Source organism: Eschrichtius robustus, chromosome 10 (assembly GCF_028021215.1).
Source record: "Eschrichtius robustus isolate mEscRob2 chromosome 10, mEscRob2.pri, whole genome shotgun sequence".
NCBI classification, from domain to species: domain Eukaryota; kingdom Metazoa; phylum Chordata; class Mammalia; order Artiodactyla; family Eschrichtiidae; genus Eschrichtius; species Eschrichtius robustus.
Window position 1 is genome coordinate 62,762,686 of NC_090833.1, and position 18,271 is coordinate 62,780,956.

The 18,271-nt window shown below is 35.2% G+C and overlaps 1 protein-coding gene across 1 annotated transcript in view; it reads left to right on the plus strand.

Moving 5' to 3' along the window:
- The window catches only part of LURAP1L (leucine rich adaptor protein 1 like), a 46,342-nt gene that overhangs the window by 20,135 nt on the left and 7,936 nt on the right, over nt 1–18,271 (plus strand). The gene's annotated exons all lie outside the window — the stretch shown is intronic.

An 18,271-nucleotide genomic window follows, 5' to 3' on the forward strand; every position in this document is an offset into this window, starting at 1 on the left:
CTTGAGTTAATTAAAAATTTCTGTGTGGGATTACAAAAACAATAAGACAAAAATCAAAACAGCGAATACTTTATCAAAACAAAAACCTCCACTACCTTTAAAATGCATTGCTACCAGGATTCCTCCTATTTCTGACATCAATCACAGGGCTTCACTTACGGTACCTATGCTTATTTCCCAGAATTCAATATACAACCTCCAGCTGCTCTTTATCTGAGCAGTAAATTCTGATCGTTGCAAAACCAGCCTAGAAAGATGCTATTATTATTATTGAAATAGAGTGGCAATGGGAATCACTCTGATTAGTTTATAAAAGCTGCACATACAGACTGTTAGGAGGGAGCAATGTCAAGTTTTAGTTGATTGCAAGAATTACATTTCTGAATCAGGAGATAGACAGTGGGAAAAGAAAATAGGCTTTTTTTCTACTTTTAGAGGAACCTAGGCACATCACCAATTATGTTTTAAATTGCATCCACCAGGATTTTAATTAGCAGGCAATAATCTCAAATTCTAGTGATATTTCAGTGAAAGTTTGAGGTGTTATTATAGTAGTTTTGTCTTCTATTCTGTATTATAAGATAAGCTTTCAAGTTTTAAATTCAGAAAATTCTTCAAGGATTTTATTTCAGTTAGAATTATATATTTTCTTTAATAGAGAGCGAGCAAATCAACCCAAATAGAGCCTTATTTAGAAAAGTCACACCCAAGGAAAAATATAAGATTTGGCATCACCTTTGCCAATTGTATGGCAAACACTTGTATAAAATCCAGCTATTATTTACCATAACATGTGTGAATATAAATACTTTGGGTTTTTTTATCATCTGAGTTGACGAATGGTATTTATGGAGCCAACCCCATAGATGATGGACTATCTCTTAGAAAGGAACAGTAGTTTAGATGCAAGCATCCCATCTTGGGGTATCTCTGTATTGTTTTATAGGTACTAAGTCAAAGTTTTTTCATAAGCATCATTCTCATTTCAAATTTATAAAAAACGGCACATATAATTATAAAACTATAAATGCTTCATAGATGAAATTTTCAGTGTAATGTTAGGATAAGGCATCATCTGAGTAAAAATAGTACCATTTGGTATTATTACGAAGCCGGGTGTCTGGACATGTCCTGATGAATTCATCATGTGCCATCTGTTCCAATATTTCTTGCCACCAGCAACCATTTCTTTTGCCAGTAGCTATCGTAGGTTTCTACCTATATTTGTTTGGCTCTTTCTATTATGGATTTTTCTACATGGTTATGGACAATACTATGACATAAAACATACTGGAAAACTCTAAGTCCTATATGTTAAGAGGACATTTTAAAACTGTAGGAAAATTAGGACCCAATTAAGACTGCATTGCCTTGATTGTTTTTTTTTTTTTTCCATCCTTCTCACCTTATGTGATAAGGATTAAGAAAAGTGAACCATCCTATTCCCAGTAGCTCTTTTTAAATGTGGTGACCCATCTGTTGCCATATGCCAGGCATCTGTTTTTATCACCCTCATTTTGTGGTCCTTCAAAGCTAAAAGTGATGAATTAACATTGAATTTATGCTAATTTTTACTGCAAGAGAACAGCTATTTGCAAACCATTTAAGCTGGCAGCAGTGATTTTCAGGTGTAAGAGAATATAAGAGGATAAGAATAGAAATCAGCAATGTATTTTTATTCTCAGCTACCTTTTTGAATAGGTGAACAACTTTTAGGTAATTGTAATACCTGCATGGCTCCATTCTTCAAGAGCAAAATGTGAGAAGTGATTCTTGCCTGTAAAATATCTGTTGAATTTAGATCAAAGTAAATATGACATTAAATGTAATAGGGTCGAACTGTTCATGAATGCTTACTCAGGTCAGTGCCTGTTTAATCCAAGTAGTAGAATTGTTTCTTTTTTGAAAAGATGATTCATTTTTATCCAATCCTAAACTATCATCAGAAAGTGTTGATGGACTATTAAAGGCTAATACCACTCTGATCAGAACATAATGTAATATTTCTCAACTTTTTAGTACTGTGGAAATATCAGTGAATTGGAACCAGAAGATAGAGGTGTCAGTACTGTTTCTGCCACTCAGTGGTGATACAATTTGGGGCGAGTCATCAACCTTGAGTCCACGTATAAGTCTCATAGCATATGGTAACCTGACTTGATTATTAACTGTGGTTTCTTTTACCACTAGCAATCTGAGATTCTTATGCCTGTCTTTAAGGTATATACTTTTTGGTTGCATGGAATTAATCATGTATGCATTCAATTCATCTAATTTTTCAATGTATACATGTAATTCTGAAGTACAATAGATATCAATGATATTAGATATTTAGATTGAAATAGCACTGACTTTAAAAATGAAAATAAAAATGTCTTAACTGATGTGTATTATGCAGATTTTCTATCCTGAAGCCAATGTATAAATAATCTTTTTGAGCAAGGGAACAACCAGGTTTTTATTGGAACCATGTTTAGTCAGCTTCATTGACCTGCTCAATTACCTTGAATTTCAGCATCCTCAAATGCAGCAGACATTATTTTAAAAATTCAGGTCATTTTAAAAGTAAAGGAGGTAACTGAAATTTTTTATTGTGGTAAAAAACACGTAACATAAAATTTGCCGTCTTAAGTGTAAAGTACAGAGGTGTTAAGTTCATGTACCTTGCTGTACTACAGATCTCTAGAACATTTTCATCTTGGGAAACAGAAACTCTACACTCATTGAACAACTCCCCTCTTCCCCCTTCCCCCAGCCCCTAGCAACTACCATTTTACTTTTTGCTTCTAAGAGTTTGACTACTTTAAATACCTCATGTAAGTTAAAATTATGCAGTACGGTTGACCCTTGATCGACAGGGGTTTGAACTGCATAGGTCCACTTATACATGGGTTTTTTTCAATAAATACCAGAGTACTATGCCATCTGCAGTTGGTTGAATCTGCAGATACGGAACCATGGATAAAGAGGGTCAACTATGGGACTTGAGCACCCTCTGATTTTGGTATCCTTAGTGAGTCGTGGAACCAATCCCCAGTGGGTATAGAGGGACAACTGTATTTGTGTTTTTCTGCCTTGCTTGTTCCACTTAGCATAATGCCCTCAAGATTTGTCCATGTTGTAGCCAATGACAGAATTTCCTTTTTTTTAATGGCTGAATATTACACCGTATGTGTATCACATACACACATTTCACATATCACATTTTTTTAATCCTTTCATCTCTTGTTGGACATTTAGGTTGATTCCACCTCTTGGCTATTGTGAATACAGGTATCCCACATTTTTCAAAAGTTTGCTTTTGCTTTTACAAAAGACCTACACTAGTACTGTACCTGTTTTTGCTAACCAAAGACATATGGAAAGGGTTTTTCCTTTTACAAAAAAAGGTAATTGCTTCTACCATTTATGACATTTCAGCTTAGGAAAGGTTTCATAGGAATGTTCTACTTTTGGATAGCTGAGGAAAGCTGTAATGCTGCAATGAACATAAGTCATTCTTTGAGATTCTATTTTCAATTCTGTTGGATATATACCCAGAAGTGGGATTGCTGGATCACATGGTAATCCTGTTTTTAATTTTTTTTTGAGGACGTGCCGTACTGTTTTCCATAATAACCACCATTTTACATTCCTACCAATAGTGCCAAGGGTTCCAGTTCTCCACATCCTCACCCACACTTCTTATTGAGTGATGTTTTTGGATAGTGGCCATCCTAACAAGTCTGAAATGATACTTCATTGTGGTTTTGATTAACATTTCCCTGAGGATTAGTGATATTGGGCATCTTTTCATATGATTATTTGTCATTTGTGTATCTTCTTTGGAGAAATGTCTGTTCAAGTCCTTTACCTATTTTAAATCCCATTATTTGCTTTCTGTTTTTATGCTGCAGGAGTTCTTTGTGTGCTCTGGATATTAACCCCTTTTCAGATATGTGGTTTACAGATATACTCCCATTCCATAGGTTTCCTTTTCATTCTGTTGATTGCTTCCTTTGCTCCACAGAAGTTTTAAAGTTCGATGTAGTCCCATTTGTCTATTTTTTGCTTTTGTTGTCTGATCTTTTGGTGTCATATCCAAAAAACAAAACAAAACAAAACATTGCCAATCCAATGCCATGAAGCCTTTCCCTTAGGTTTTCTTCTAGGAGTTTTATACTTTCAGGTCTCATGTTTAAGGGTTTAATCAGTTTTGAGTTAATTTTTGTAAGTAGTTTAAGGTAAGAATTCAACTTCATTCTTTTGTATGCATATATCCAGTTTTTCCAACTCCATTTGTTGAAGAGCCTATCTTTCCTGCATTGTGTAGCCTTGGCACCCTTGTTAAAGATAATGTGACCACATACAGAAGGTATTATTTCTGGCTCTCTATTCTGTTCTGTTTGCCTCTATGCCTGTCTTTATGCCAGTACCATACTATTTTGATTACTGTAGCTTTGTAACATGTTTTGACTTCAGGAAAAGTGAGGTTTCCAGCTTTTTTTTTTTTCTTTCTGAAGATTGTTTTGGCTGTTTAGGGCCCTTTGAGATTCCATATGAATCTTAGGATTTTTTTCTATTTCTGCAAACAATGACACTGGGATTTTTATAGGGATTGCACTGAATCTGCAGATCACTTAGGGTAGTATGAACATTTTAACACTATTACATCTTCCAATTCATAAATACAGAATGTCTTCCCATTTATTTGTTTCCTCTTTAATTTATTTCAGCAACATTTTGTAGTTTTCAGCATACAAGTCTTTCACTCTCTTGGTTAAGTTTATTCCAATGTATTTTCTTCTTTTTGATGCTTTCATAATGGAATTATTTTCTTAATTTCCTTTTCAGATTGTTCACTGCTACTGTATAGAAATGCAACTGATTTTTGTATGCTGATTTTATATCCTGCAACTTTGCTGAATTTGTTTGTTCTAACAGTTTTGTCTGTGTGTGTGTGTGTGTGTGATTTAGGGTTTTCTAGATATAAGATTAATTCATCTATGACCAGAGATATTTTACTTCTTCATTTCTGACTTGAATGCCTTTTATTTATTTCTCTTACCTAACTGTTCTGTCTAGTACTTCCAGTACTGTTGAATAGAAGTGGTGAGAGAAGGCATTCTTGCCTTGTCCTTGACCTGAAAGGTAAAGCTTTCAGCTTTTCACCATTGGGTATGATGTTAGATGTGGGCTTTTAATACGTATCTTTTATTTCATTGAGGTAATTTCCTTCTATTCCTAGTCTGTTGAGTGTTCTTATCAGGAAAGGATGCCAAATTTTGTCAAATGCTTTTTCTGCATCAATTGAGATGATCATGTGTTTTCTGTCCTTCCGTCTGTTAGTGTGGTATATTTGATTGATTTTCCTATGTTGAATCATCTTTGCATTCCAGGAATAAATCCTACTTGGTCATAGCATATAATCCTTTTAATTTATTTTTTAATTCTATCTGCTAGTACTTTGTTGAGGATTTTTGCATCAGTGTTAACCAGGGCTATCCATCTACAGTTTTCTTATTGTATGGTATCTTTGACTTTGGTATCAGGGTAATGCTGCCTCATAAAATGACTTAGGAAGTACTCCCTCCTCTTCAAGTCTTTGCAAGAGTTTGAGAAGGATTGTTCTTAATTCTTCTTTAAATGTTTGGTAGAATTCTCCAGTGAAGCTGTCTGTTTCTGGTCTTTTCCTTGTAGGGAGGCTTTTGACTGATGATTCAACCTTCCTACTAATTATAGGTATAGGGGAGAAAAAAGTTTTCCTTGACCCTCTAAGGCCCCCAGCTGGGTCTGAAAATTAAACTGACAAAGACATAGCAACAGGAGAAAAGCATACAAATTTGTTTATTTAATATAAAGTTTATGTGACATGGGAGCCTGCATAAGGAAATGAAGACATGAAGAAATGATTAAAACTGAGTATTTTTATGTTAGGTTTGCTGAAAAGTGGACAATCATGGAGAAATATCATAGGTCGAAGAGTATGAGCTCAGTATAATAAACTGGAGGAAACTTAGCAAGGCCTGTTGGTTCAGATTCTTTTCAGCGTACCCTTGCCTTTGAAGATAAGGATGCTTCTTTCCTCTGAAGATAGGGAAAGCACCTCTCACCTGAGAGTTTCAGGACCTGTTTCAGGAGAAGAGTGGGGAAAGGTGGTCAGAGTGACCTTCCTGCTTCTTCTGTCTTCTCAAGCTCCTTCAGCTTAATATATTCAGTATACCAAGGTTCCTTTTTTGGAGGTAGCCTGTTATGAATGTCATCATAGGCCTGTTTAGGTTTTATTTATATATGATTCAGTCTTGGTAGGTTTTATGTTTCCAGAAATGTATCCATTTCAACTAGGTTATCCAATTTGTTGGTGTATAATTGTTCACAGTAGTCTCTTATAACACTTTTTATTTCTTCTGTGGCATCAGTTTTAATGCTTCCTATTATTTCTGATTTTTGTTATTTAAGCCTGCTCTCTTTTTTCCTTAGTTAGTTTAGCTAAGGGTTTGTCAATTTTGTTAATCTTTTAAAAAAGCAACTCAGTTTCATTGATTTATTTTTTATCACTATTCTATTTTCTATTCTGTTTATTTATGTTCTAATTTATTTTAAATTTCCTTCTTTCTGCTAATTTTGAGTTTAGTTTGTTCTCCTTTTTATAGTTCCTTTAAGTGTAAAGTCAGATTGTTGATTTGTGATTTTTTTTTTTTTCTTTTCCCAATGTAGGCATTTACTGTTATAAAGTCCAGGAATTAACTAAGTTTTATTGAACACCATTGGGCCAGGCTCTATGCGATGTGTATACATTATTCCATGCAATTCTTCCAACCATACTAATATAGTAATCCAGTAGGTAACATATGCCATCTTCTGGATGAAAACATTGGTATAGAGAAAATACTAAGTAACATGTCTCACTGACCAAAATCTAAGAGCTAATTAGTGGAATAATTGTATTTTATCCCTGATCTTTCAAGATCCAAACCCAAGTTCTTTCTAGGATACCAGTCTGCCTGGGGACACCATTTTCCTACACTGTTTAAGTTTGGAACTTCATAAAGATGTAGCAAAGAAATGCCCAAATATACTGAGTCAAAAAGGAAAAAACAAAATAAAACAAAAAAATCTATTGTTCCTTAGTTTATTTAGAGAAAACGGTTAGGTAAAGTGTTTCTGTAAAGTGATATTATCAATGTATGAGCAAGAATCTGTTAAGATTATCTGAATGTCGAATAACTTTGTAATTTTCACAGTGAAAAAGAAATAGTGTCTGGATGGTAGTCTTTTCTTGACAAGCTTGAACAGAAACTGATACCTCTTAATTTTGACTAAGCATAAAGTTAAGGTGTAAAAACAACTGAAAATATTTAGGGCTTTTACATAATGATACGGATCAAATTCTTAGCCTTGGTACAAAAATATTTTCCCATGAGTTGCATAAGCTGAGAATGAGATCTCCTAATTATGATAATCATATTGCAGTTCCACATAGTACCTTTTATCCAAGAACATCTAACCGCTCCACAAGCTATAACGAATTGAGTCTAGCTGCATCTCTCTGAAGTAGCATGAGATATTATTTTGAAAGTGGTTAAGTACATTAAAGATGGCTAAAGCTGTCAAGAAAGGTGCTCAGAATGAAATGAATCAGGAATCGTCATGTATCTTAGGAATCTATATCCTTGTTCCACAGAATGGAGCACCAGGCTATTTGTTTTTCTTCTTAAGGAAAACGAGATTCTCAAATCATCATTCATTTAAAGAAATTATTACTACATTAACTTCTTAAATTGCTATAAGGATACAATTTAAAAAGGAAATCTTGCCTTAAGAACTTTTTTAAATGCACTCATTTAAAACATAAAGTGTGTTTAGCAATTAAGTTGAAAGGCATGTAACAAACTTCTTTTGTGTTCATTAAAAAAAAAAGGCAGCATAAACATAGACTTCAGAGAAATTTAAGTATGTCCCTAAATAGGAAGTCAAAACTCAAGAGGAAGAACATATTTGTCATGAGAATTTTAAGAACAGTAAGACTGCGTTTATGGGGAGGAAATGGGAGATCAGAATAAGAATTTGGAGTCAAGACCTCTGGGCCTTTCTGTGTCATATGCTTGAAAAGCATTTCACCCACATCTTTGCTCCTGATTAAAAAATGGAAAACAGCCTTGCTTCACATGTACAAATAGACTTTTTTTGAATTCTCAGCCCGATTCCTCCTAAGAGAGGATCTATCACTTTGGATTCAGGAGCGTGAAGTAGTAGGTTATTTACAGGTCGGCAAAACTCTAGAAAAAGATGCACAAGATAAAGGTGGCCTGGTGTCAGTCTAAGCTCTAGTCCTTAGCTAACTTCCCTACACAGCCAAAGTGTTTTCTTCAATATCTTTTGTTGTTGCAATTAGCAAAATTTTGTCCACACTGAAAATAGGCCTGAGATACTAATGAAGCCCCGTGAAGCTCTTTTGAGGGCAGCTTAGAGTCAGTGACCCACAGCATAGCAGTGTGGTGATATTCTGATCAACAGCTTCTATTTAGGACAATATAGTGAGCTTTTCTATGGCATGGACTCTCACAGCATTTCTTACCCTTGCTCAGCACTCCAGACTCTCCATAACATGCCTCCAAATTACATTCTCACCTTCACCTCCAAAAACATTCTTGATCCTCGGCACCTCTGGTTGGCTTGCCACTTCCCTGATCAGGAAGTGAACTTTTACATCTCTAGTCTTTGCCTATTTTCTTCATTACAGGCTCAAATTATAATGTCCTTCTTGACATAAGCCACCCATATTCATCTCTCTCTATCCAAATCCATCTTGCTTGTCATTATGCAACTGACATAGGTCTTCTTTTCCCAAAGAAAATTAATCCATACTTATCCTCTGCTACATTACCATATACATACGGACCAGTTTTTTTTCTCCCTCACCCGTTTCTTCATTCAACCTAACCTTTGTTGATTTGCCATGTATTGAATACTAATAATCCCAGTCAGAAACTAGGATTAATGGGTAGGATAGACCCATTGCACTGGAGGAGTCCCTGCTTACCACTTCTTCGTCATTTGTCTTTGCATTTGACTGTTATCACTATATCTGTTTCTGCCATGTCTTGAAAAATTCTCTGCCTTGAAAGATCCCTTAATCATGTGTAAACTCTTTCTACCAATGCAGTCATCTCCCAGAATCAAACTCTGGGATCATTCCAACAGTGTTCTATTGGACACATGGGGGAAATTTCACTTTTCTTTGCAAACTGTATACTGATCATATACTATTAATGTGATATTTTGGAGAATCAAGACATTTTAGGGCTGGAAGGAATCTTAAAGATAATCTCCAATATTCTTACCTAACAACTGGAAAATGTAGGCATGGGAAGATTAGGTGACTTATTACAAGTCATAGGTTAAGTTACTAATGGAACCAAAACTAGAATCAAAGTTTTAGGTTTCCTTGTTATTCTCAACAAACTACCCCATCAATGGGTAATTGAGTCACAAGACATCATTGCTATAAATAAATAACAAGTCAGCCATCACCTCTGTTTTAAAAGCATTGTATGTGATTTCTTCCAGAAATAGATCAGTGTAGATATAAACATGACAAACTACATCACATTCAAAGAAGAGCAAACTCTTACACATCCAGGTGAAATCATCTAATTAGAGTAAAATTCTAGGAGAATACTAAATTGGAAAAGTGAATATAGTTTTTGAGGCAATGTCATTTAAAGAGCTAAATAAGTTCATTTAAAATAAATCAAACACAGTAATTTTTCAAAATGGTATCATGCGAAGGGGCAGTTTAAACACTTTAATTTCTAAAAGACTAAAGGTAGAAGCATATAAGTTTAGTTATTGATAATCTTCGGTGCCAGAGGCATCATTAAGCTATCTGCAGAAAATGGAAAGGGCTCAATAAGATTATGAGCACTGGGTCATCACAGAACTAGATATATGCTGAATCACAGATAATCAGAGAGAGAAAGCCATTGGAAATAAAGAACACAGGCGTGTCCAGTCATTTGCTGTGGCTGCTTTCTAGCAAATGGGTGCCTTTGCAGAGACCCTAAAGACTAGCTTGGGTGTAAAAGATATATAAAAAATTTACCCCTGAATTTGGGGTCTTATCTTGGGAAGGTAAATTTAAAGGATTAAAGTATTATTAGAATAGATTTAGTTGTTTGATTAAAACACAAGCATATGTGCCTGGAAATAATGAATGGCCATAGTTTGGAGTTAAGAATACAACACAATTTTAAGTAACTCTTTAAGTAACTTTTTTTTTTTTTTTTAATCAAGGACATGCCAAAGTCAACACAAAGAATGGAAACTTTTCAGGTTAGATAAGGAATCTCTGCTATCTGGGCAGATTACACAGAAGAACAACCTTTTACTACCTCTTGTTAAGAGCAAACTAAATTCTTCTACACCAATTTTTCATTCCAACAGAGGGGAAAAAAAAAAACAAACAAGTTCTAGCTTTGCATTAATAATAGTAGTAATTTATTCACAAACTCCTTTATAAAATTGTCTCCTAACATATTGTCTAAACATCTTTGATAACTAAACTGTTTAATATTTAATGAAATTTGTTGTTATTCATTGTTTTAAACCTATTTGGTTTTTTTCTTCTAATAAAGATTTAGATTTTAAAAAATTTATCTCCTAATTAATCCATCAAAACTGAGCAAATTTTACCAACATTTTTACACATTTTATTGCTTTTTTTCCAGAATCATTCTTTGTGAATATGATAATTCAAGGCAAATATAGTTTGGGTTTGTTGGCATATTTACTCAGTTTCTATTTCAATTCAGGCTCTGTTCTTTACTATCTCCTTTCACATTCTGAAACAAACCGTTTTAACTGAGAACAAAAATACTCTCCTCTTTGATAAGCAAAAACATTTAGTTATAGTTCTTTGCCATGTTTATTTCTAGTTTAATCTCAACAACCCATATAAGCCATAATTTTTAATCAAACTTACTATTCGTTCAGAGAAAAACTGGAAAGTAATCACTGTCTGTCATACATAAGCATTTTAGGAGACCAGCAAAGCTTACACAACTACATTGTAAGATTTCCACAGCCAAAGGCATACCTTTAACACTTTTGTAGATGGAAAAATATGTTCATTAAAATGACCCAAAGATATAGTCACTTTATTACTGTTAAAATTAAAAGCAAAGATATACATAACAATTGGTGTCCCATGTTTCAATATTCTATTTTCCTTAGAAATTACAGGTATCTATAGATTTTTAGTTGTTAACTTGATTTATATTAAAGTTCTAAAATTAATAAATATCTTGCAAATAACGTTTAAACTGACACAGTACAGAACATAATTACAGTTGAATCAAAAAGATTAAGAGTTATAATGCAATATAGTTGAATACATAATTGCATGTTTTCTTAGTCTCAGTATATGGAAGAAACATTAGCCTATCTCACAGTAAACCAGTATAAGAAATTTAGGAATTTAGTATTAACTGGTCTCTTCATTAGAAAATAAATCCAAATCTTAAAACATAAAATAAAATGGTATGTTTAGTCTCCATACTGAAAAAAGCAAGGAAAAGGTATTCTGTGATTTATAACCTAAAATTACCAAACCAATTCATGTCTAAAGATTCACTTTGATGCTCCTGCGATAACATCGTGAGGAATTTTTTTTTTCCTTAAAATGTCAGTACATTCAATATGCTAGAGTTCGATTTTTTTATTTTCTTGAAATTCTGGGAATATTAAAATTTTGCAAGCATTTATTGTGTCTCTAATTAGAAAATTCTCTTTTTTCCTAAGAGACTTTATAATTTATTAGTATACTCTAGAAGTAGGGAAATATTTCATTTTCTTATCAATGAGCAGTAAAGGGTTTTTCTCAATTAAATAGCCACCAACAGGACTTGAAACTTTAGTTCTACCACCCCAGGCACAGGGCACTAGAAAATGAAAGCACACATTCTCAAAGAGTTACTCTACTAATCAATGGAAATAATATTTTGTACATGGATTTGAGCACACCAAAAGACAAACAAACAGTATAGAACGACTAACCATATTCCTTGTCATCTCTCACCCAACAGAGAATAGATTCCCATCATCCTAATAGAGATCTCCAAGTGAACACATCATGAAACCAGATTGCCAATTAGAGCTACCCCAAATTGGGAATAATTTATAGATTATATGACCTTGAGTGGCCTAGGGGTTCAGTACACAAGTCCCTGGAATTGGCTATTTCATACATATTTTTTATACAGGAGAGTTCAGTACCCAGTTGTGGAAGTGGATATTACCTAAACAGTAAGTTAAGCAAAACTATTAGCCAAAAATCCAAAACAATAACAACACAGCAAACAAACCAGAATAAAAAGCACCAAGTCAGAAGAAAACTGAGAGTCAGAGAAGATAAAGTTCAATTGCTATTTGTGATTTCACTCCAGAGGCCACTTCCTGGGCAACTCTGTTTAACTAGTGCCAGTAGGTGAGCACACTAGGCATCTTGATGGCAACCTCCAACCCTATCAAAGTGTAATTATTAAGTAGTTGGAAACATGGCTCTCGTACAAACAGAGGGAGCACGTGTTGAAGATTTATTTAGCTCATTTAATGAGAGAAGCATCAAGATGATATAGCCGGTCCAAAAGAGAGGAATAGTTTATATATTTTCTCAGGAAAGACATATGAAATAATTTGGTTAGAGACAAAACTGTTTAATGTCATGCAGGACAATAAAACCATAACTTCGAGATTTATTTTTTTTCACTGGACAGAAATCATTTTCATGTCTTCCAAACACAAATCTACAAGTCAACTTACAACTTCATAAATCTGGGCCAAATTAGTAGTAAATTATGGGTCGCACAAAGGTATCTCCCCTTAGATAGTTAAATTATGCTTTGGTAGGCCTCTTAGGTTATGCTCCAGCACATCACTGAAGAGACATTTAAACTTGAGCTCACTGATCTTTCCTTGGCTGTGTCCAGTCTACTGACACATTCACCAAAAGCATTCTTCATTTATATTTTAGTGTTTTTGATTTATAGCATTTCCTTTTGATCCTTTCTGCAAATTATCTCTCTGCTCACATTACCCACCTGTCCTTGCATGTTGCCTACTTTCTTCATTAGATCCCTTAGCATATTAATCATAGTTACTTTAAATTCCCAGTCTAAGAATTCCAAAATGTGTGCCATATCTGAGTCTGGTTCTGATGCTTGCTCCGTCTCTTCAGACTTTTTTGCTTTTTAGCATGTCTTATAATTCCTGGCAGAAAGCTGTATATGATATAAAAGGAACTGGGATAAACAGGTCTTTGATGTGAGGTTTTATATTTATCTGACTAGGAGTTAGATTGTGTTTACTGTATGCTGTAGCTGTAGATATCAGAGAATAATACTTCCTCTAGGATCTTTTTTATGTCTATTCTGTTGTCTTTGGGTTTTCCTAGAGACTCCTCAAATAGAGCCTGAGGCCTGTAGTACTTTTAGCTGTAATCCCTTTTCTTATGCAGGAGCCCTATCGATGCGATGTTAGGTGTAGGGAAGGAGAGGCATTCTGCAGTCCATGATTAGGTCTCAGTCTTTTCGTGAGCCTGAGTTGGGCATTTCCCTTCCCCCAGGTTAGTTAGGCTTTGGTAAAACCCCAGTCAGTGAGGCTCTGGTAAAACAGTGTCCCTCGACAGCAGACCTTGTGAAGGAGAACAGAGCGCTCTGGGCATATTTGGGAGTGCTCACTTTCCCCCTGTCTGTGCCAGCAGCATCGAGGATAGTGAGAACCTGGTGGGGCTGCAGGAGGTAAAACTCATGAAAGTGTGGGGCTCCCCCTGAAGTTTTTAACTCTCAAGCTAGTCCACACTGAATCTCCAGCACTCATCAATTAACAACTTTAAGTCTTCCTACTGATAATTGGCTCCAGATGGGCCTTCTGATTCTGGGCATCTGTTTTCAGGAAGCTACGATCCTCTGTATCCACCTCTTTGTCTCCTGGGGGCAGCAGTTTACCCTGTGACCTCAAGTCTCTGAGGGATCTAAGAAAAGTTGTTGATTTTCAGTTTAAGTTTCTTTCTTGCTGGGAAGATAGGAGTGATAACTTCCAAGCTCTTTATATGTCAGATTGGAACCACAATGAGAATAATAATCAGCTTCACAGATTTGTTGTGATAATGACATTAAATGTATTAGATAAGTTAATATTTAAGGCATGGCATACAAGTAGCAGTTAATAAATGGCAGATATGTTTATTAATATTCTTAAAGCTGTTTTTTTTTTTTTTAAATGAGACAAAATCACTAGATAAAAAAAGTCAGTGTATGATCGGTGAATGTTGGAATATGGCAGGTGTTTCTCACTGGCCGCTCTTCAGGGTGTGAGATCACTGCTCCAACTTGTGTCATCTGGAGAGCCCTGCCCAAATTTTCCCAAATGAAAATATTTAGTCAGTGTTTAGGCATCATATGAAAAAGAAAAGAAAACTAATCTTCATCATAAAGTGAAATATTCCAAATATTACCAAATTATCAACATTAAGTAAAAAAATGAATGGTTCTTAAAAAATGCCAGTGCCTCAGTTACATTTCCTATGCAAAAGGACCATTCTACAGAAGGCCCTTTCTAAAGAAAATGGGTTAATATATGAAATACAAAGTCTGGCTCATAGGAGGCACTCAGTAAATACAGGTTTTATCCTTAACCTAATCTCCTCCTTCCTTTCCCCTAGTGAGGCCAAATTAAAGTGAATTCTTCGAATTAAATGAAGAATTTTGAAAAGCAAGAGTGTAATTCAGTGAATTTGTCAATATTGGAAATTCAAAGATATTCGTATAGTTAATCTTAGTGTATTCTAATTTCTTAAACTATATCTGAATGTTATTATTTACATTTATTATCTTATACCCTCCATTTTAGGACCATCAAATTATAGGGAGTATTATTTATAAGTGATATCTATTGAAAGCATCATCTGTGTCACTAAATACCAGAGATATCATTTGTCATTTCTCCTTGAGGGTAATAAACCATCTTTTCTTAGGGAGAAGAAAGGTGGTCCTATGGGAGATGCAGCTGGTGCCTCAGTGAAGACCTTGAGTCCCTTGAACGTTTCTTGTCTCTATCAATAAACATTTAACTACTTACTCAATTTTTTACCTTTTTCAAACTATAAAACAGTGTATCAATATTGTAGCATTCCAGAGACATGGTGGTCCAGCATCTATCATCCAAAATTATCCACAAGTAGAAAGACATCTAGATCCTTGCTACTCATAGTGTAGCCCATATACCAACAGCATCGGTGTATTAGCTATCCCCACTGCATAACAAATACTCCAAAACTTAACAAGGTAAACAACAAACGTGTTATCTCACAGCTTCTATGAGTCAGAAGTCTGGGCACAGATAAACTGAGTGACTCTGGATTAGGGCCTCTTCCAAGTCTGCAATCAGCACGTCAGTTGGGGCTGCTGTCACTTCAAGGCTCTATTCAGGGATCATCTGCTTCCAAGCTCATTCACATAGCCAGTAGCACTTGGCAGGCCTAGCGCCTTGCTAGCTGCTGTCCTGAGATATCAGTTCCTTATCATGGAGATCTCACAATAGGACAGTTCACAGCCTGGCAGATGGCTATCCTCAGAGCAAGTGGGAGAGTATACCCAAGACAGAAAGCACAGTCTTTTTGTAACCTTTTCTCAGAAGTGACATCCCATCATCTTTGCCATATTCTATTCCTGAGAAACTAGTCAATAGGTCCAGTCTGCACTCAAGGGCAGGGAACTACACAAGGATGTAGATCCCAGGAGAGAGGGGGTTTATTGGGAGATATCTTAGAGGCTGCCCACCTGTATTGGCATCCACTGGGAACTTGTTAGAAATGCAGGATCACAGAACTAGTGAAGAGAATCTGAATTTTAACAAGATTCCAAGGTGATCCATATGTCAAGAAGCACTGCTCTAAGAAGCAAGGGCCATGTGCTTTATTCTGTTGCAGAGGCTGCTTCCTCACTTAATTTTACTCACTGGTTAATGTTACTTTCTAACAATTGCAAAGATTAATTTTCCTTGCAACTCAGTTCTCTCATACTCAACAAACAGGAAACAATGTAGGGTTCCTGTAGGACTACTGGGCTGCAGAGAGCAGATTAGAAAGAGTTGAGGGACTGAGGAAGAGAAAGGGAGCAAAAGGACTGTGCCAAACAGATCTAATGTCAATTACTGAAAGAGAAGATTGAGCATTTGTACAAGGAGGGACGTTCAGGACCATGGGAAAAAAGGACTAATGTCCTATTCCCTCAACAGCCCCTAAGTGCATTGCTGAATAATTCTGAATTAGAAATACTCTGTTTATGGTGGCGACCTCTTACTACTTAATTCTGCTTGGGTCTACTTCCTTCTGTTTACCAAGATAGAGAAGTTCACAGCGTATTTTAGGAATTATAATATAGAAATGCAAATACTTAAGTGAGTTTTAGACATCTTGATTATTCCCTTTCCAAATACATTTTATATCTCAATGATGCTTAAAGAACAATCTACAGTCAGTATTTGAAAACTTTCCATAAAAAAACACCAATAAATTTGGTATAAATATTTTATATCTCCCTCAAACTCTTCTTAGGGGAAAAGATAAAATTCCATTTAGCTTTTAATCCTCTATTAAAAAAAGGCCTAAGGGGAAAAATGAAAATCTCTAATCTACTTATCACAAACGCAGTAGACTAGGGAAAGCCTCTATTCTATACCTTCAGTGGTAGACTGGAGCCGACTCCTACGGGGGTGTGGGAGATGTTTGTTAAATTTTTAGGAGTTTTATATACTAGTTTTTAACCACAGTCACAATTAAAACTTAAAGTATGTATATAAACCTACAAATTAATAATTTATATGAAAAAACAAAGGTAACAAATACTCAAAATCATCACTTTGTAATTATTTTCTACATTTTACGATTTTTTTTTTTTAGGTTATTTAAAACATTTGTTGTATCTACAGGGTTTTCACACTACATAATGCTGTGCTACTGAGCACCTCTTACCAACCCTGTTTAGTGACATCACATTGGTAGCTTGAAACTGGCCATGATAGGAGTATTTACAGCACAGAAATTGGAAAATGCTATAAATCAGAACTTGACTTAACTTTGTTGATTGTCCTCAAGACAGGGAAATGTTAATACTACAGATTCAGCTTAAAAGTGTGTCATGTCCTTAGCTATTACATTATCAATAGCACAAAAAAAAACTGGTAAATACTCTTCATGCAGTCAAAAACTATTATCCAGTTCAGCAAAATTGCTCCCATCACTGACAAACCAGTAAAGTTCAGACGTAACTCGTGCTAAGGCTGAAACAGGCTTCAGTTTAATGAATATAATTTGTACTAGGGTGAAAAATACTTTAACAACAGATCACGTATCAGATTTAAGGATGAAAAATTATTTAGAAAAGAGTTAGTGGATTGGGATCAATTCTGTGTGTTAAATTATGGTTGAAACTGAAACCACAAGTTGCTGTACATACAAGAATTCAACCAAAATGAACAAAAGCAGTCTCTGAGAATCAATTAGTTACAGTATGTGGAATTTATAATAAAAGGTACTGTATATTTTAGTGTTATTTGTGAAGAGCGTGCTACACCCCTTTTGTATCAGAACAGTTTCTACTACATGCATGTATGCATGTTTGTGTGTGTGTACGTGTGTGCATAGTTTTGCCAGGGAGCCAATTATTCAACATCTACCAGCACACCACCCTGCCTCCTTCCCTCCCAAGGGAAACATGGCCACTACAAATCACGGAGGGGTACATTACCATATCCTAGTCTTCCATGTAAAAATATCATTTTAAGTTCTAAATTAAAAAAATGCACACGCAGAGAGAACATTTATTATAAGTTAGTGGAAACACTTCTTGGCTGGTCCGTGTTCTGCTACAAATGTGGGGAGTCCATGTTTTAGTGACATCATTCCAGATGAATTTCAGCTCAGGTGATTTACAGTCTCTTACATTAGCCAAAATTACACTTTGCATATACATATTAAAAGCTCTCAGGAAAACAATTTTCACTGTACTAGGATACGGAAAAGGAATTGACGTCATAGGCATCTAAGTATCAACTGGACCTAAAACCTGACCGAATAAGGCTGAAAAGCTCTCTGTCTTACTTTGGTAATCAGAGGACTCACCAGCAGACACTATACAGATCTCGAGCAGGCCTGGTGGCAGGAATTTATGTTCAAGATTCAGGGGAGTCACATGTGCCCCTTTCAAATAAACCAGATGCAGCATTCTAATTT